Source organism: Epinephelus lanceolatus, chromosome 23 (assembly GCF_041903045.1).
Source record: "Epinephelus lanceolatus isolate andai-2023 chromosome 23, ASM4190304v1, whole genome shotgun sequence".
In the NCBI taxonomy this organism is placed as follows: domain Eukaryota; kingdom Metazoa; phylum Chordata; class Actinopteri; order Perciformes; family Serranidae; genus Epinephelus; species Epinephelus lanceolatus.
Genome location: NC_135756.1, coordinates 8,842,677 through 8,863,899, shown reverse-complemented (window position 1 = coordinate 8,863,899; position 21,223 = coordinate 8,842,677). Strand labels below are relative to the sequence as shown.

The 21,223-nt window shown below is 43.6% G+C and overlaps 1 protein-coding gene across 1 annotated transcript in view; it reads left to right on the top strand.

The window, feature by feature from the left end:
* Positions 1-3,493: 3,493 nt before the first annotated feature.
* The window catches only part of syt1a (synaptotagmin Ia), a 312,837-nt gene continuing 295,107 nt past the window's right edge, over positions 3,494-21,223 (top strand). The window contains exon 1 of the mRNA XM_033614474.2: positions 3,494-3,632. The gene's annotated coding sequence lies outside the window, so the exon portion shown is untranslated. The remainder of the gene's footprint in view (positions 3,633-21,223) is intronic.

Below are 21,223 nucleotides of genomic sequence, written 5' to 3'. Positions count from 1 at the left end.
ATCCATTTTAACCCGGATAAGTGTTATATTTTCCAAACTACTGTGTAATTGACTGACATCAGGGTCATTTTGTATTGGTTTTAAGTCAGTCATTTGCACTTCCATCCATCCATTTATCTATTATCTATAACTGCTAATCACAGGGCTTTCAGACAACCTTTCACACTCACATTCAATACATATAATTTAGAGTCAACACTGAACCTTCATGTCTTTGGACTGTGGGAGGAAGCCAGATTACCTTGAGGAAACTCATTCAGGTACGAGTAGACCTTACAAACTCCACACATAAACGCCATTTGTTAACAGAAACTGTAAATGACCCTACTTCACACTTTATTTATTACCTTAGTAAACAATTTCCTAATGAGTTTATGGTCTTAGTTGCTAGTTTGATGTCTTCTTCAGTGCAGCATGATGTTAACTGGCCAGCGCAACATGATGTGTAAATGGTCCCATTTAGAGTAAAACAGACAATAAAGCAGGGTATGCTTTTGGGCGTGGCTACCTTGTGATTGACAAGTCACTACTACCTGCGTTCATTTTAAATAGTCGTGATGTGTGCTTTAGTTGTTGTCATTGTTTTTGTCTTCGAACTTTGAACCTTTCAGAGAGTATTTTCACTTCATGAAAGTAATAGCAACACTTCAGTCGGCTCAAAATGTCTTCTTCAGTGTCCGATGATACTATAATACCGGGGAAGTACATTTTGTTTTTTTGCTAGCCAAAATTAGCATTTCAGTTAATGTAACTATTAACATGAAACATGGATGCCCCTGAAAAGTTTACCTTGAAGTATTGAAGCTAACTTTGTTAGCCGGGACTTTGCATGGCATAGCAAGGAGCCTGGGGCAGTCAGGATTAGGGGTGAGGGGAAAAAAAACGATTTTTAGATGCATCGAGATTCTGTCTTGAGCGATGCGAGCATTGATGTGGGAAACTCATAATCAATTTTAATTTTATTTTTATATTTATTTTTCAAATTACTGTAACTCCTCGACCATTCATGCTATCGACGTAATTCCAACGGATTCTGAAAGCTGAGAAGCGGAGCTTTCCAGTGATATATGGTACATTACCTTAGAGACGTCATTACCTGTGGAGGAGGGGAGGGAAGTAAGCACAGCAGGAGGAGAGTGACAGCTGACGAGGAGAGTGCAAAATGGAGTGATTTAGTGGTGTTTTAGCGGAGTTTTGGTGAGTTTCAGTGGAGTTTGGGTGGCATTTTCTTTGTAAGTAATATTTAGTGTTGTGAATAATAGTATTTGTGTTTTTTTGAGAGCTTCTTAGTTTTTTTATGCCGTGTTTTTGCTGTGTTTTTGTTGTGTTTTCACCATAGTTCGTAGTTTTGCCATCGTTCATCTTTTTTGCAATAGTTCATGTTTTTATAGTTCATAGATAGTTATAGTCAGTAATAGTTTTGTAAACACTGGAGGAGACGAGGGACAGGAGAGTCCCGTTGAGATTTGTGGATGAGGAGGATGGACCGGAGGAGACTGGTGGAGTGTAGTCATCTCAACCACAGTAAGTAATAGCGTTTGTATGCACTGGATATGTATTCCCAGTTTTATTACAATAATATTTTTCAATATCTAGTGTAAATTTTCTTATTTGCTTAGAATTGAGAATTGTTTTATAATCAAAATTGTTGCCCTCAGAATCGGAATTGAATCGAATCGTGAGGTGCCTTGAGATTCCCACCCCTAGTCAGGTTGCCTGATATACCTGGTTGTGCATAGTGTCTTTGGGTCCTCAGTCAGATCCACCCTCCACTCCTCCCCAGCTCCATCCTCTCTTACGAATATGATTACTTCTGGCTCCATATAATGAAGATGGCGACGGCCACAATGTCACTTGTGCCTTAAAAATTGGAGTCCACAGACCTATTGGCAGAGATGAGAATCACCGGAGGCACCATGATAAGATATTATCACGATGCTTAAGTCACAATACAATATCATTGCGAATGTAAATGGTTTGCGATATGCGTAACATGAGTATTGCAACAACATATTTTGCACTAACATATATTGCAGTGTATTGTGATTTATTACCATTTTTCACCAATGGGTGATGTCTGTTGGCTGTGTCTGCTTCTTTTATACAGTGTATGGTTGCATTGTACTTAAATTGCACGTGCATGGACAGAAAAAAAGATCTCTGATCCCCAGGATACTTAATTACAGCTTAACTGATAAACAATCTGAGGTGTTGTGATTAAAGTATACAGTATTATGTGCTTTAAACCCCTCATAGCTGCTGAGTAACACATCACCTCACACACCATGTGGACTGTTCTTATGTTTTCATGGGAAAACATAGGACAGAGAGCTCTATTCATCCTGCAGCCTGTTGGTTTGTGTCTGACCTTTGAGTGCAGCTGGGCGCTGCTTTTATTCAGCTCTCCTGTGCAGCCAATAGAGGACCTGGTTTGCAACCTGAGGCAGCTAAAAATGGCATTATCAGCCCTTTTCCATATTCATGAGTCCCGTGTCACATGATCACTTTGCTGGCACATCTCCGCTGCTTCCTTTCCTCCTTTTAATTTGAAGCCTTTATATAAGATTGGTGGGTTTAATGGCATTTTTATTTAAATCTAATGGAGTAATAGTTCATCAATTACAAGTATTGTAATTATAATTTACATAATAAATGAGCCCATATGCACGGTGGAATAATCAACATCAGTCGTGTTGAATTACACTGGATTTGATTTTGTCTCACTATATAACCTCTCCACTGGCTCTGAGGTCAGTCTGACAACATACTCAATCACCCTAATGAAAGATCGTCCTTGCAGGTGTTTGTGTGGCTTTTGTGTTGACAGGCTCAGCCGTCCTCTGGGGAAATCATCTCCCCTTCATGGACAAGTTCTTGTAAGATGTTGTGTGTGTGCATGCATGTGTGTGTTGTTGTATTTATCCATGTGCAAGGGCAGATCATGGCTCACTATGAAGTGACAAACACACAGACACACAGACATGCACCCAGGGATCTCGAGATCCTGGGGGATTTTTTTGACGTGTCCTTGAAGGTGACGGGCGCCCAGAGCGGCTGCGAAACACAAACAAGGCATGTTAATGTGTGTAGAAGGGGTCATCTTAGGTTACACGCCGTTGCCCAACATCCTTGGCGTCTCCCCACTACCCAGCCAATCACAGCCAAGGACTCAGTGATGCAGTGCCCCTCTTACTGGAGGGATTCCTAGGAACTGCCGCGTGACGACGCTGGCTTGAACAGCCCAGAGTCTCTCCTGTCTCTCTCACACCTCCTCCTCCTCCTCCGCCTCCTCTTCTCTGCCCCCAGGTTTCTGTCTCCCAGCCGTACACGAGGTGCAGCCGCCGCCTGTGTTTGAACAGAAGGTGATCTAGCGCCATCCACTCTGCTCCCACAAGACTGGCTATATAGACGGCAGACAGAGTCATCATCCAGCCCTCTTTCTCTCCTCCTCCCTCTCTCCTCCAAACCAAGCTCCACCTCTCACTTTCCCTCCTTCTCTTTCTCCCTCTCTTTCTCTCGCAGCCTTACACTCATACACACACTCTCTCTCTCTCCAAGACTCCCATCTTCTACTCCAGATGAGCGTGCCTCCTTGTCAGGGTGAGCAGATTTGGAGCTGAAGGTGTTGCCAGGTAAGAGCGCACATTTCCTCTTTGGGTCAGCCCAGAAGTTACAAAGAAACAGGGCGTCCCTTGATTGTTTGTGGGTGGGTTTTTTTCGTGGCGGTGTGTGTGTTGAAGTATTGGTGTCTTGGTGACATAATCAGGAAGGGTGGGTGCTTTGAGGGTGCCACAGGGGAAGTGCACTTTGCTACAACTCCCAACCCCTCTCCGCCGTGACACAATTTTTTGGCGCCTGTTTTTGCCGTGCCTTTCATCGCCATGTGCGCCTTTCAACGCTTTTTGTGTTTGCTGGGGGAAACTGCTGTAGGTACAGGGTGGAACGCAGCTGGCAATATCAGATCAACATATAGAGCATGTCTCGTTGCGAGGGGAGACCACGGTGTGGATGTGGGCGGATGGAGAGACTAGGAGAGAGGAGAGGAGGGGAGGGGAATGGAGACGGAAGACGAGCAGCTGCTTTCATCCCATGGAAGCTAATCCCTCCGTTTGTTCACCTCTCTCCATCAGATAAAATGGGCCGGCTGTGGCTCTGGTGCCCTGTGTTTTTTTTCTCTCTCTCTCTCCACTCTCCTCCATCCTTCAATTGTGATGGGTTTATCTTGGGCAGGGAGGAAAGAGGCAAGCTATTGATTCGGAAATGAGCTGTAATGCTATTTGAAAAGGGAACAAGACATCCCTCTCTGTCTGTGACTTTTCTCCTGCATGCTTTTGTTCCTCTCTGTACCTTGTGCTGATAATCTATTAGACAAACTCACCGCTGATAATAAATTCCTGCAGTTTTTCTAAGCTCATGAATCTATACAGTGAGCAGATACAATTGAAAAACCACTTGACTTGCATATGGTACAATATCTCAGCTATTTTTGTGATTGGCGGGAACCCCCCGCGCTGTAAAGGAGGCTTATCACCTCCCACAGGTTCACTGATAGATTGCCGAATGGCTACTGCACAGTGCACACAAAAAAGGAACGGCTCCTGGCTCTCGGCAAACATGTCAAGCATATCCGTGGTGATTGTAGCGCGGCTTCGCTGACAAATAAGGTACCGTCAAAAGACTGGGGCGGCCTATCACCTCTCGCCTGCTCCCGGATTACCTAATATCTGAGGAGGCAGGTTCAGCCAATGCAACAGGAGAGAAAGAGAAGGGAGAGGAGGGGAGGGGAGTGGGTTTAGGGGGTTGCTCAGGTGTTGCTGTTTAGCCCAGTGCTCAGAATACATTAGCCGGGAAGCTCCCGTGTGTCAAACTGTTACCAGGTGACAGAGAGAGTGAGAGCGAGGCAGCACTCCATGCTTCCCACACCCAAATCTAAATGACCCCTCAGCTCATTTCCCAAGGCAGAGCTTATGTTTACATACTCTCTGGGAGCTTCTGCAGATGCTCCATTTCATAAGCACTAACTGAATCAGACAGGCTGAGGCTGTGTCTGCACTGATGGATGCAGCGTGGACTGTTGGCTGGCAATCACTTTTTGAAACAGGTAGGAGATATTTTCAGGGTTTCAGGGAGCCCTGACTGAGTGTAGTCATGGCACAGGGTGCTATTTGAAATTGTGTGATATGAGTTTGGGGTCAGGATTACAGCTGCACCCAACCCAGAATGATGCCAGTCGAATTGGATTTGGCTGTTCAACACAAATATTTGACTTCTCATTCCTTTTCGAATAGAGTTTAAGAATTTACTAAATGTGGTTCGGTGGGATGTTCGGGGTGGCAGCAAAGTTCACATAGTAAACAATAGGGATGTTCCTGGCGACTAATTTCCCTGTCGACTAAATGAAAATTTTAATTAAGAAAAAAGGAAAACACTCAAACAGTCAAAATTAAGCACAATTTATTAAGTATTTGAAACTTTGTCCCAAAAATACTGTGTGCATTAAGAGCCCTTTGAAGCCTTTAATCACAGTCTTGAACAACCATGTCAGATTTTAAATGCCGCTACGAGACACTTTGCGCCGTGCGGTATGAATGTGAAAATGACGGCAACTCAGTCAAAAGTTAACCACTAAAATAACATATAAAATACATAAATAGCCTCTGAAATGTGGGGCACATTGAACCTTGCAGATTATCTTTATTTCCCATCGTGCTGTTTTAAAACTCCAGTCTACTCGAGCATTGCTGCGGGGAGGGCGACTGCTGTTTGACGGCTCTGTAGCACCCACTAGTGGCGGGCAGCTGCATGACAGTTAAGCGACCTTGTACATGAATGAAACACTAATTGGTTTAACCGACTAATATTTCTGGTTCCAACTAGCGGGGGGGCGGCTGTTTATTGTTTAGAAGACTAATCACGCGCATTTCTAGTAAACAAGCGCTCCAAGCTAATGTGTGCTAGCTACGCCAGCGACGGCCTGGAAATGTACAACATTTTTGTTGATATGTAGATATCAAACAAAGCCAGACACTGTATCGTATTAATTTGCTGTGGGCTGTGAATTCTCCACTTCTAAGCAGATGGCGGAAGAAAACGTTATTTCAGAACCTGACCGGGCAAAGCCTCCATCAACTTAGACTCACCCTGGGTCTGGGTCGGCAGCTGCCTGTACCAGAGAGCAGTGTGAAAGCGAGAAGCGCTCAAGGGGTGTCCCGAATGGTTTATGGCTTCTGAGCTTAAGTGATAATTACCTGCAAATATCCGAAGTTTTGCAATAGGCAACCAAACCCGACACTGCAATCAGTGTCACTGCATGTGTGTGTGTGAGAGAAACAGAGTGGGGGGCACATGAGCTAGAGGTTGCCTCAAATCTTGGTCGACTAAGGGGTGTCTGAATCAAATCTTCGACTTTCAAGGTGCAGCAATGAAGTGCTGGAGAAATTGTGAATTCCTAATTTTGGCTCTAAAGTCTCAACACGTCATCTTCTGATCTTATTTACACCAAGCTTGAGAGGGCAGGGGCAGATGTTGACTCCCAAAGTAATCAAGTGGCCAGTCAGCTGTCGCCCGAGGTGTTGTCATGTTTTATCAGGCTTGTTTAAGCAGCTATTAATGAGAGATAAAGGCCCAACGTCCCAAACCTGGTGTCCAAGCAACAATAACCTTTTGTCTGGTTATCTGGGGCGAACTTTTCAAAAAGCCAAAGGCAAGGATAAAAGGGCGTCTGCCAAGATTGCTTTACATTTGTCTGAAGCCTCTCACTTATGATCAGTTTAGTAGAAGATGGATGGAGGTGAGGGCAAAGGAAGTGGAGCCAGGGAAAAGCCAAGTGTACCCAAAGCAGCAGGACGGCAAAAATAATGAGACGGGTGTTTGTTTCTGCTCTGGATAGCAATGCAGAATGGATGCTATAAATAACATCTCTCTTATGATTTGACCTTGGGTGGCCATTTGGTGGTGGGCGCCTGTGAGTAGGGATGTGACCAGATCAGTGACACTGTCACCACAGAGACCGACTCATGCTGGTGGAGATGGATGCCTCTGGAGTAGTTTCCCTGCTCCCTCTTCTTGCTGGGCTTTTTCTCCGTGTCCAAATACCTCCCTATATCCATCATTACGATCTTCTCATCCTTGTGCCCTCATCCTGTGGAGCTGATTATTGATTGACTATTAATTACAGCCCAGTCATGATCACTGTGTCACTGCCACAGTAGGTCAAATACATCGATTGAACACTGTAAAAATATATAATGCTGCTCAAGCTAATGTAGTATGCAGTCCAACTGACCTTGTAATGAGAAACAGCAAAAGACACCCAAAGTCAATCATAGATCAATCTGTCATACAAGTTTCAAATTACAAATGTTCAGCTGCAGAGGAGAGAAGCAGCTTTCAGTGTAAAGCAAAAACTGATAAGAAACTTCATCACATTTCAAATATATGTCTTCTGTCATTAAGTATGAAATCTGACTAAATTAACTTGCACAGTTTTTTGATTCCTCCAAGTAAACACGACCGCATACAGTTTTCTATTAGCCGTGTTTGTTTTCTTCATGGAACTGAAATATTGAACACTGCCCGTTAGCCAGCCAGCGTGGCATCACAGAGTGAGATCATTTTCTACAATGTTGTTTTGCGAATTAACCATGCCTTCAGTGTATGTACATTAAATATAGGCTTATGCTTCTATGTGCCTTCCAAATCTCCTCTCAAGATAGATATGCAAATCTGCAGTATCCAATCGAGAGTGTAGAGTTTGCTCACATAGATTGCTTCTCAGGGTCAAAACAAGCGAGGTTGTTGTGAATATTTCACACTGTGACTTATCGGTCGAACTCAATTAAATAAACAAAATTAAAGAGAGCGAAGTAATTCAGCTGAATTGATTTTTCTGACAGTGACAGCGTATTATTTTCATCCTGATGCCAGACATTTCAATCATACTGATGATTTCTGGACAAAATCTTATTAAGTGCTACATGACGAAGCTACTCCAACACACTTTGTGGAGAATTAAGATTGATTTTTTTTTGGCAGTATCTCTTGGCACTTGTAGCACTTGGGATAGAATAAGGGCCTGTCTATATGTGTACAGATATTTTTGAAAACGGATAGTTTCCAAAGGTCAACATGCAAGGAGAGTTTTCAAAAGAAATGCTCTCTACTTACTCCCACTGTAAAGAAGTGAAGTGAAAATATTCTGGATGTGGTTGTTGCCATCTTACTCTGGTGATGTCATTTGGAGCCAGACACTGCTCAGTAGCAATCTCTGCGGTATCAAGTTTTCCACAGAAACACCCCAACATAAAATTACCTTAACTGAGAGAAACCATCTTTGGGAAAAATTTATTTGATGTGTACTTTGAGTTTCTAGTTTGGCCCATGTCTCATCCACTAACATAGAGAGGGTGGCCTTTATGACCTATACTGCAGCCAGCCACCAGGGGGCGATTGAGATGTTTTGGCTTCACTTTTGGGGAGTTGTCATGTTTTCCATTTTTATACAGTCTTTGGAGTCAACATATGAAATGGAGCTTTTAGGAAACTATGATGTCATATAGGGCCATTGTTTCTTTATGTAATTAGCATTAGCGGACTACTGATTTTTCTACGTTTCGTTAGCACAGTGTGGTCTAATAACTACTTTGCACTTTAACTTAGTATTGATGTGCCGTTTGACAGATGAATGAAGGCGTGTGCTGTGCCCAGTATTGTTTGGGCCACCTCTTTTGTGGTTTAATGTCCACCAGATGCGACGGCTTTGGATCAAGCCTGGTCGAACCAGCCAATGGTGGCACATTGTCAAGAGTTAGATTGTTGTCAGTAGGAAGTGGGAGTAAAACTTTAGCATGTCTAGAGCATCACTCATATCTTTGAGTGAGCTCCTTCGTCCTTATATCAAACGATAATCAATGGTGATGAGATCTCCTGTGGGTGTTTTTGGAAAGGTAACGTTAGCCTGCACACTTTACCACCTTTGTGACAAGACAAGACTGCCTTGTAGTGTGGATGGAGATATTTTGTAAAGGGAGGGGATGTGGATTTCCATTCTGGATATGTGTAGACAGTGCCTCAACCATGTCGAAACAAATTATGAAATCTTAAAGTCTAAAGTGGCTTACGTTACCCATTAGGATTCAGGGTAAAATACGAATCCAGCACCTTGAATTTCACATTTTGCTTCTGAAAATCATTTTCCTAAGACCACCCTGAGCTCCATTATGTGTACAGTAATAAGGCACTAACTGGGGAAGCTCCTCCTCGTAGCTCTTACAGCTAGGCTAACTGGTATCAGTGTTGTTTTAAAGATCTGACACTGATAAGCTAATTATCTTGGTCTAAGTCCTGAGTTGAAGCTCAGTGTTTGACGAGGTGTATAGAACTCAGGACTGCTTGATCTCTGTAGACCCACAGAGATAAGACTCAGATTACATGATCAATCCACATGCACACACATACTCATTCTATTGACAGAGTTAAACAAAGACACATATATGTTCTTATAAAGGAAATTCCATTACAGGAGGTAGTTTATTCATCTCACAGCAACCAAGGATGTAACCCCAACTCTTTGACATTTAATACAATTCCAGGGACCAAAGATGTCAGCAAAAATAAAAAACAGCATCTCCCAAATGTCAACTTGAGTCTTCTCTGCTGACTTCATCATGCAGCATATTTGACAGCGTATCACATGGTGTAAAGCCGTTGAATTTAACAGAGCATGAGCAGGACCTTTTCTCACAGTACAACAAAGCTTATGAGGGTGTTTTCATTTATGCAGAGGAACCACAGCATTGTTTGGTGAGCGACAAAAGCCCATTCTTCTAGCTGTATGCCACTGCATTTAAATTCATATTTATCAGCTGCTGCTCGGTCAAAACAGTTGCTGTTAAGTCGCAGTGAGTTGGAAAGGATCAGCCCCGAAGCCTGAGCAATGTCTAATGAAGCCAGTCAAAAAAAAAAAAAACAAAGTCTGTGTTGGATATGTCTGCCTCAGTTTGCAGATTCAACAACAGTCTGCTTAATTAAATATACATAAGTGAATGGCTTCAGAGTAGTCAGAGAAAATTAATGTTACAATGACTTAACTTAGATTTCTCTTCCCAGGGAAAGTCCTCAGAAAAAATAATATTACTGGATGTTATTAATTTTGACTACCTGTCATAAATGTACGATAGCCTGTACAAAGTGTATTTATGGAGGCTTTGTCATGACTGTCTGGCAGAGAGATTTTCATTTACAGAAGTTATCTTGGGTGTCCACGTATAGCGACGGTGGTGGAGGGGAGGTGTTTCATTGTGATAGGTAAGGACGAGAAAATGATTTTATGGCAAAACTTCCAGTCTGAGAGCTGTAATTTTAAAATCCCCTTTAGGGGGAAATTGCTTTTGCCCTCCTACAATTTTTTAATATCCTGATTCATACTTAGGGCTGGTAAAACGCATCACCTACCCATAGCATTTCTCCTGCCACTGCCTGAAGGTGCTTTGTGGGGAAGTTATTAGAGATTAATACCATCTGGGTGTGTGGGACCGCAGAGGGACAGAAGCCTTGCCCCGTGTGCTCCATGTCTGTCGTCCTGAGCCCCCAGCCTCGCCTCTACATAGTGGGCGAAACATCCCCTTTGCCTAATGAAAGACTGTATTAATTATTACTGAAGGGCAAGCAGCATAAAAAAGAGGCCCTGGAGGACATTTTTAATGTTTCATGAATGTAATAAGGTGTTTAAAAAAAAAAGGCCATCCTTCTGTTCCCATGCTTACCTTAAACGCTCATGCACATCCACCCAGCCCTAAAGACACATGGGGGCATCCCATGATGCACCTGCTCAACATGCTGATATCAAGGCAGCAGCCTCCACTCACTCACTCATGATGGTAGCGGCACCGTTTCATGTGTGTGTTAGACGTACTGTTCTTTCCTCCAATTTCATATAAATCCATCTGTGTCATTATTGGATGCTCAAAGCAGCATGCGCAGTCTAAAGAGCATGAAAGTCCACTCAGGGTGGGCGCCTGAGGTGGGTAGGTCCAACAAACACGAGAATTTGACCGAGGAGAGTGGTGTTCAAGACCAATCAACAACAACATCAATTGTGGTGTTTGTGCCATTTAAAGCCGGGTGTTCTTTTAGCGACATGTGGCTGCCTTTCCAGACGCATTTGTGCCACTCAACTTCTGTAATCTTTTTCTAACCATAACCAAGTACTTCTGTTGCCCAAACCTAACTGCTGACCCCTTCTTACCACCAAATTTGTGCCGCTCAAAAGCCGGATGTTCTTTTAGCGACATCTGCCATCTTTTCCTAATCATTACCAAGTAGTTTTGTTGCCTCAGTCTGTCTGGTGACCCCCTCCAATTGTGATCTTCTCCGAACGCCTAACCAAGTAGTTTTGCTGCCTAAGCCCAACCTCTAAAAGCCTTCTTACTGCCACGTTTGTGCCACCTAAAGACAGGTGTTTCTTTAGTGACATCTCCAATGTTTCCTCAGCCATAACCATGTCGTTTTGTTGCCTAGCCTAACCTCTGAAAGCCTTCGTACCACCACATTTCCAATCTTTTCTCAACTGTAACCGGAGAGTTTTGTTGTCTAAACCTAACCGCCGACCCCTTTTTACTGCCATGTTTGTGCCACTTTAGCGATGTCTTCGATCTTTCCTTTACCATAACCAGGTAGATTTGTTGCCTAAACCTGACTGATGACCCTTCCATCTGCGATCTAACTCCCTAACTATAACCAAGTGGTTTTGCTGTTTAAATCTAATGGCGGGCCCCCTCAGTCTGTGATCTTTTCTTAACCATAACAAAGTAGTTTTGTTGCCTAAACCTAACCGCCGACCCTTTCTTACCACCGTGTTTGTGCCACTTAAAGACAGGTGTTTCTTTAGCGACATCTCTGATATGTCTTTAACCATAACCAAGTAGTTTAGTTGCCTAACCTAACAGCCAACCCCTTCCATCTGTGAACTTTTCCTAACCATAACCAAGGAGTTTGTTAGCTAAACCCAACTGCCGACCCCTTCCATTTGGGATCTTTTCTTAACCATAACCAAGTAATTTTGTTTCCTTAACCTAAAGACTGACCCCCTCTTACCGCCCTGTTTGTGACATTTAAAGCCTGGTGTTCTTTTTGTGACGTCTGTTGTCTTTTCCTAATCATAACCAAGTACTTTTGTTGCTTAAACCTAATAGCTGACCTCTTTCATCTGTGCTTTTTTCCTCACCTTAACTAAGTAGTATAGTTGCCTAAATCTAACCACCGACCCTCTCCCTCTGTGTTTCGTTCCTTACCATCACTAAGTTGTTTTTTTTTTTTTTTGCCTTAACTTAATCCCCTTCTGGGGCGTCATTGACTTAGTGGGTAGAGCAGGCGCCACATGTACAAGGCTATTCGAGGTTCGAGTCCAGCCTGTGGCCCTTTGCTGCATGTCACCCCCCCCCCCCCCCCCCCCCCAAAACTTACCTGTCCTGTCCATTAAAGGCAAAAATGCCCTAAAAAATATCTTTTAAAAAAACCAAAACTTAATCCCCTTCTTCACGCTGCGTCAAGATACAATGCAAAAGACTCCCCTCAGCTTTATTTCAGGAACGCCAACGGCTTCTGCCCAGCTGGCAAAATATGAGGAGCAGGGATGAGATCACGTTGAAGGAAGTAGAAAAGAAAATAGAGGAGAGCGTGGCACCTTACCTCCAGGGTAATGTCAGTAATAACCTAACCAACTGCTGTTCTTTGTGTAATTGTGTTTTTGGCTCACATTGTTCATTTTTTTTGTCCGAAATGATTAGATTAGAGGTGCTCCACCATGGTCCCCTGTTGATTTAGCCACTCTGTATTAAGTGTAAAGTGTCAGTATGGAGATGAGCCTGGAATCCAAATTACTAGTGTCCATTCTTCAGCCTACCTCCCATTCATGAGTTTGTAAGAGCAAAACGGCTGCAATTTTTGGTGTAAATTAAGTAATGTGGACCGATTGTCACAAAGTGGAATGTATCAATTTGAACAAAATGACACATTCACAACTCAACGCATCATGCCAAGTCTTATCTAAAGAAGAAAAGGCTAATTGTGATTTTTACAGCTCGTACAAGCTCACAATCCTCCAGAGGCTCCGTCAGTGTCCCCAGAATATGTCAGCACGACGAGGGGAAACAGAAAAAGCTGCGTCCAATAAGTTGCCTCTTGGCTCTGCTTACAGTTTACTTGCTGCTCCTGGGCGCCCTCGGAGGATGCATGAGTCATAAAGCAACACGACACCCTGGCAGTGTGTGCAAAATACACGGACATGATGGGATAAAAAAAAAGCAATTAAAATCAGTGTCACCCTGCACCGCCCTGGCCGTGACACAAATGACCTTGGTGGAATTTTAAACATGTCATGATAAATTCAACATGTGCTGGAAAGCTTGAATAGTTGTCACAGATATACAACTTATTGCCTCTCTCACTGTCAACTGAGTTCACATTGGACTGAAGAGAGCAGCTTTCTCAAGTGAGTCTCATGGCTGCATGTTTTTGCTACCAATCAAGGTCATTGCATGCTTATTAAATTCACCGTGGTTGGATTAAAAAGAGTAAATGAACAGGCACAAAACACACCGTTACAGCCTTAATATTTTCAAGTGACCCTACTGTGAAGATGATTTAATTCTTCTCTCTAATACAGCAATGCAAGAGGGGTCATTAGCTGTTGAACGAGTGAGTCCTTGTGTCCCTGTTGGACAGGAACCCCCCTCCTACAGTGTGGCTCAGCCCTGCTGTGGGAAAGAGATTGTGCGGGAGTGATAAGGAAAAGACAGTCCTCCCTTTCACCCCACCTTTTCTCATCTCTGGCCCCGGCAATTCTCCATTACTGTTAGTCGAGCAGCATGTGTGCCCTCCGCTGCCGACCGCCACTGAGATTTGCCTCTGATGCAAACATCCTTGTTTGTCGCCATGGCAACCAAGTCTCCTGCCTGCTGTAGGTTGTCATGCCAGCCGCCTCCCCCATGCTCTTCCTCACCCATCAGCCACTGTACTGTACATGACACGTGCGAGCGTTGTACATCGCTCTACGTGATCCGTCTGGTTATCTATCATAAGCTCCTCTCATTACGTCGCACCGCTGTCCCTGCTCCTTCTTCAGGGGGTCCCCTTTTTAGATAAAAAAAAAAACCCAAAACATGGTATTACACCCTCAACTACAGGAATATTTTCATTTGAGGGAACTGCCAACCGACACAGCAAGAGTAAATTGCCGGAATAATAGCACAACCAGCGAAAGCCCACAGCTCAAAAGACGGGGGGAGATATAACTGCAAGTGGCCTCAATTTCCACTTCTCTTGTTTACTCTACAAACCAATTCATCCTTGAGAAATGGAGCGGTCTTGACATGTTTGGGGCTCCCGTGAAGGATGATGCAAATGTGGAGGCATATAGGTCCGTGCTGTGCAGAGTTCATTCTCAAAGCGCAGCATCTTGGGGGGGCAGACAGTGGCCTTTCTTCCAAAACATGTCCACCCAGTCAGACGAAAAAACACTCATTACCACAGCGCCACGGGGCCAACCCGGCCCACTTGGGGATAATAACTAGGCATCTGCTTAAATTTGATATAATGCTGGCATACTGGGTAGTCTGGGGTCTGCGATAGTGGCAGAAATTATTGTGGTCTCTTAAGCTGTTTGACTTCCTGCTCTTTGCTGCTTAAGCTAAAGCATCTGAAGTGATCCCCGCTCAGTTATTCACACCAGAGGGTTTAATGGGATCTTTACAATGAAGCCTGAGGTTAAACTTTACAATATTCTGAGAGGATGATTGCCCATATTTACTGCCCTGTAGAGAACGGAGAGCTTAGACTATTGTGATAATGGGTGACTTTTTTACCCTCCAATAGGCTGGGCTTGAGGCTTCAGGAGCGATTTTTGCTGCTGGTAAAATTTCAGAGATTACATTTGCTGTTCCTTATCTCCTAAATTAACTCATTACCTTGACATCCTGCTTTCCCTCGCTGGGAACAGATTGGCCTTGAATTTCTAATGAAACATGGCTGTCCCTTCACGTCCCATACGCACAGCGAGATTCTTAAACTATCAGGCCTGTACTTGCCATTGATTTCTACTCCAACGGCCAGATGAGTAACCTTGAGGATGGGGGTGTAAACATGAGAAAGAAAGGAAGACAAGCACTGGGGCAAACATATAATGCCTTCTATGTCAGTTCCATCAAACTGGCAGCGTGATTTTTTGTTTCTTTGTGACAAAATCATCAAAACTCAACTGTTTTGAGTCCAAAAATGGACTCGGTGCCATACAATTGAAGAATTTTCTTGACTGTCAGGTCTGTGTCTGAAGTGTGTATCTGGTGTCTCTGTGTGCACCAGTAATACAGTGCTTTTGGCCAGCAAATTGGTGAGCAAATTTGGTTTCTTGGACGTATTTGCTGCAGTCGAGGCCTGGAGGTCAAGCTGTCAAACAATATTTTCATTATTCAACTGCTGTAGTATCTCAAAACAGGTTCCTTGTTGGCAGCCTATACTCCAGGAGGGGTGTCAGGCATACGTAAGTATCTCAAAATTGGCTTGAGAGATACATTGTGCAAAACATTTCCCATAAAGTCGACCATGGTTACTCTCTAAATTGGGTTCAATCAGACCAACTAGGCAAAACATTTCAGTCCTGTCAATCACATCCTTTCCTTGAAGCTCACACTAATTGCATATGCAAATTGCCTGAGATTATGAGTTTGCACCCGCTGTAGGGTTTGGTGATTGCGAGTTGCGATAATGATGGATTTCCTCACATTCATTTCTTAAACCTTGTTAATGAAGAGGCAGCCACTTACAAATGTGGATTATGCATGCATTGTGCATTGCAAAACAAACTCTGCAAGGCTGTCGCCGTTAACAACAAGTATTCCAATTAAAAGTGGTACCCAGGCTGAATATTATTCAACTTTAATGCCGCCAAATCACAATAAAGATGAAATGACTGTTAACACCAAGATTGGCTGATTATCCCCAAATAACTGGGACATTGTTTCCAGAGAAACATGTTGATTGGGTTTTTCAAGTGTAATTTTTTGGTGCTTCAGGCTCCACAAACAAAATGTCTTTCACCTTTATTGTGTTAGGTTAGAGGCAGAGATAGGCGAAACTTCGGGCTGATACTGATACTGCTGTTTTTGTTGCTGTTGTATTTTGTTTTTGTGGTTATTTAGTCCCCATTTGTGCCAGGGAAGCAAAGTAATCTTCTGACACCTCGATAGTGAGTTTATTGCATCCAATCATGACAATCATTGTACTGTTGTTGAACCTGCTCATTAGTTTAAGTTTGTGGCCGTTAGTCTTGAGCCCTGCTTTTTAGCCTGCGCAATACAGATGTGACACAATAGATAAACATTGGCCACTGTCATCGGTCAATGTCATCCTATTTGCTGATGACAGCAAAGCTTACATCAACCAATACTGATGTTGAATGAATGAATGAATGACTATTTTGAACCAAAAATATATATAAAAAGACAAAGACAAAGATAACAGTGTCCAAAAAGGAGTAGGTAGAAGTAAAACTTATATGTCCCTACCCCTTTCTTACAGTTCTTCGTTTAACTCGTATATTATTGCAACAAATTACCGAATTTTCAACAAATTCCCAACAAAACCCCAAATTGTAAAACGATTCACCCCTACTTAATGCTCATTTTTACTGAACAGAGCTTGAATGCATCATAATGTTACTCAGCGCAACCTCTTTTAGCTGTTAGTTCTGGCCAGCGGCTGCTAATGCTTATCATCAACTAGCTCTCCCCCTGCCCCCTTTAGCACAGATTTGTTGTTCACAATGTGGCATTATCTGTCTGTCCTGGAAGATGGACTCTTCCTAAGTTGCGCCTCCTGATGTTGCTACCATTTTTTTCCCCTGTTAAAGGGTTTTTTGGGGGGTGGGGGGGGGGGTTCCTTATACGCTGTGAGGGTCCAAGGACAGAGGGATGTCGTATGCTGTAAGGCCTCTGAGGCAAATTGTGAGTTGTGATATTGGGCTTTATAAATAAAATTGAATTGAATTTTAAAAAATCAGGTCCGTCTTCTGACATGTTGATAGTGAGTCCACTGCGTTCTTTTGTGCCGAAGGCGTCCCAAATGAAGATCTCTGTTTTTCAGAGTTTTTCAAATATGTTTTCTGTTGTCTCCTAGACAATGAAACGCCGTTGTCTTTAGCCCCTCTTTTAGCCTGACACTAGGGCTGCACGGTAAATGCGGTAGACGGTAGAAATGATATAAATTTGGCCCACGGTAGAGATTTGCGCTCTACCGTCCTATTGTCGATGACGTCATCGCAACTGCCTCAGTGTGAAAATGGCTGCGAGCACAGAGACAGTGGAGCAAGAGGAGCTGGTTCACGTCCGTGATTTAGCGTAGCACGTGCAACATGTGTTGCTGGAGAACTTGTGAGTGAGTGAGTTAATGTTTTATGAACAGCCCCGGACTTCTCAGACTCTTTTAGCGACTTAGCGCTCAGAGAGAACTCATTCAGTGTCTCCTCTGGCAGCAGCACAGCGTCTCTCTCTCTCCTCTCTCGCCGTGTGCACACGGGAGTTGGTTTTCGGCAAGAGAGTTTGTCATAAACCTTTGGTAATGTAAACCTATGTGACGCTAGGGGCTCCACAAAAAACTCCATACGTGAATGTGTGATAGTTGTGGTATCATAGCAGCCTGTCACAGGTTACAGCGTGATGATTAGAGGAGAAATGGCAGAGCATAAAGGTCCAGGTGGGAAAAACACAACTCAGTCATTTAGGATTTTGCTAAAAGAAGGAAATTACCTTTTGATATAGATCCCAGGGGACATTTTGCACCATAGAGTACTGGGTTTTAATTTTGAGTTTTGAGATCTGCATTCTGCACAATAAATGCTCTAAAAAATACATTATATCTTTGCTTTTGTTGTTGGTGTTGTTTTTTTTTTATCAATTTAGCTTTGCTAAGGGACTACAAAACCCATTCAGAAACACTTCTATATGAATTCGATATGAATTTTAGGTCATACCGCCCAGCCCTACCTGACACAATAGAAAAACATCGGCCATTGTTGAATGTCCCTTTCTTTGCCAATAGGCCGATGGCAGTCAACAAGGTGAATATCGGCCAGTATCGATGTGTGGTGTGTTAGGCCTGGGACGTTCAGCGATCAAATCGTATATTGGCGATTGGAGGGTTGCCAGGCGATTTGCTGGATATCAAGGCGATTTTGGAAAAACAAAAAAAACAAAATGGCGCTCTATTGTGCATTAAGAGATGTTTTTTTGGGAAATACATGACTGTCAGAGAAGCCCCGTTTACAAACAGACCTACAATCCATCTCCTTTCCTCTCTCTCTCTTCTCAGTGGAGGGTGCCCTGTCAGCCCTGTGCTGACAGTGACAGGGCGCATCTCTTTGATCCGAAGTGACACAGCCCGTTTGCTCATGCTTCGGGGTCGTTCAATAGAGTAATTGCAAATAAATATTGTTTTAATGTGTAACTATTGAAATGTTCACAAGGGCTTTCATAAATTCCTACAATGTTGGGACACTGCCGCCTTTGCAGGTTAAAAGTTAATGATAGCGACTTGAAATGAGGAGGAGCAACACGTCTGACTGGTAGTGATCGACCTAAGACACCTGCCAAGGCTGTAACCCCCCCACGTGCCAAGGACGTAACCCCCCCCCGGCGATTTAACCGTGTATTAGCAATGACAATCCACAATATGAAATTTAGAGGCAATCGCACAGCCCTATGGTGTGTGCTGCATCCCTGTTAGATTCCACTTGGGGTGAGTTAGTAAATATAATTTGGTTTGTGTTTGGGTGAACTGACCCTTTAAAGTCTCCATGGACCACTGTCTTTCCCTCCTCTGGAGCTTCTGTCATCCTCTGGCTTTGGATTATTTCCGTTCTGTGTCCAGTCTACTTTCTCTGAAGGACAAAGAGTGACAGTGACCACGGATGTCGATGGAAATCTTTTGGTTATTTATAGTCAGTGCCAGTGGGGGTGTGGGGAGATTAAAAAGGCAACCATAAACTCGACAAACCAACAACAGGTTACAACCACAGCAGTTGCAGGGGAGCAACAACAAAGGCAGCCGAAGAAATATGAGGATTTAGAAGCCATGTGATCAAGTTGTGAGGTGCAGAGATCCTCTAACAAGCTCAGCAAGCCGACCTACTTTGAAAAGAGCTGACAACATGTTAGCACAGAGATGGCAACAAAGAGCCATGAACTAGAAAAGCAAAAAGCTTCTGCAGGAGGCAACACAACCAGTCATTTGATTTTTTTTTTTTTTTACCAGTACCAACAATTAGACTGAGTCAGCCAGCAAGACTATTCACACTGCAGTCAAAAATCAATGACGCGCTTTGTGTGTTCCACATCTCTCTACAAACATGTAAAGGCTTTTTGCAGGGGACAGAATTATCCTCCAAAACTTAAATCCTTTTGATATATATAGAAGAATTTGGACCTTTTCACCGTGTAACATAATGAGCCGTTTTATGGCAGGAGCACAAGCCACCTTGGCTCCTCAGAAAAGGTGCTGAACCTATTCAGTGGCTGCAGGAAGGGCAACTTCTATGTCAGAGCTTCACACAAGCACACACAAACATCCTCGCCCCGCTCAGCCCTGCAGCACCCCTGCAGCACCCCTGGACCTGCTCACAGATTATGAGAAGCTTCAATCAATAACTCCAGAGCCTATCCTCCCACTCTGGCTGGCCAACCCGCTAAGAGCCCCCGCGGGGCCTGAGCAGCAGACAAGCTCAGAAAAATATCCCCGCGCTGGCTGTGGACCTGTAACAGACACATGTTGCTGCTTTGAATCGATAGAAAACTTAGTTTTATGGAAGTGTAAACACAACATCGTCCGCCGTGGCGAGCAGGCCGGAGCTCATTATCATTATGATATGCTCAGGGGCTGTTTGCTATGCAGATTTGGGAGGAGCAGGTGCAGTGAGGCATCACAACCACTAGATACTGCTGTAACCTGAATCTGGCTGTCCCTCTGGAGAATCAGACATGACATTCGGCGGGCACCGAGAGCCAAGGCTGTGTTGCGTAACAGACTCTCGCAACAACACCTTAATCTGTTCATCTGTAAATACCCAAGAATCAGACAAACAAGGATAGCTCAGTGAGGCTGCACGCTTTGTTTCTTATTTGAGAAAGTTGACAGATTATCAGCACATAATTAAATGTCTCACATTTTAGTTTTTCGATAATTTGTGGACGAGCTGCTGAGCGTCAAAAGCTGCATCACTGTCGGCACATTAATTTCTGAAGGGCTGTTAACATCTCTTAATTGGCCTTAGTTCCACATTGGTGCACACGGATTTCAATTTTGCTTACACAAATTTCATTATAATTTAAAAAGGCAAAATGGAGATACTGTGCTTTGATCAGCAATTCGCTCCTGACCAGCCGAGCAGTGAAAATTAATTGGATATGTTGGGAATCTTCTTTTTGAAGAAGCTTTAAATCCCAGAAATGTGTCCTGTTTGGCTGAATGTTCTGTCCTCTCAGTAGTCCCTTGTTGATATTTGCAGTTTATGTGATTATGGGAAGCTGTGTGCTCCGCTCCCTCCGCTCCCTCACCCTCTTTTCTTGCATCCCTACTGGAAATCACCAGTTGCTGATTGCCCCCGAATCTCAGAGGTGTGCCAGTAGATGATGTTGTCTCACTGTCTCTGTCTGTGTACAGTAAACACAGTCAGTGACTCATGACTCCATCCCAAGCTTCAGGGTCACTACATACTAACTGGCTCTCTGTTTACCCTCAGTCTGCCTCCTATCTCCGGCACTCCTCTGTGCTATCTCTCCCCCTGCCATTGTGTCCACCAGTCTCTCTCTGGGTATAATCCTTTCTCTGGGTGCATATATAAAGAGATTCAGTGGAAAACACACAGCAACAGGGCAGCGCCTGGTTCATCGAATTTGCAGGATGACGAGCTCCAAATTAGGGCTGCATGATATTGTTTCTTGTACTGTTATTGTAAAGACTGACAGAGCCTGATGGCCCTTGGGCTGGGAAGAAGTTAGAATGGGCCGGTGCTCTCTGAGACTTCCCTCACCTTTCCCATGTCAATCCTAAAACAACATATGAGTTGAAAAGTAAAAGAGCATTCATTGTGTTTTGGAGAGATATATATGAATTGGTTAAGAGTGATGACTTGTGTTGTAAGAGTAGTGTAGCTCCTTTGGGGAGTGAATAGCAATTG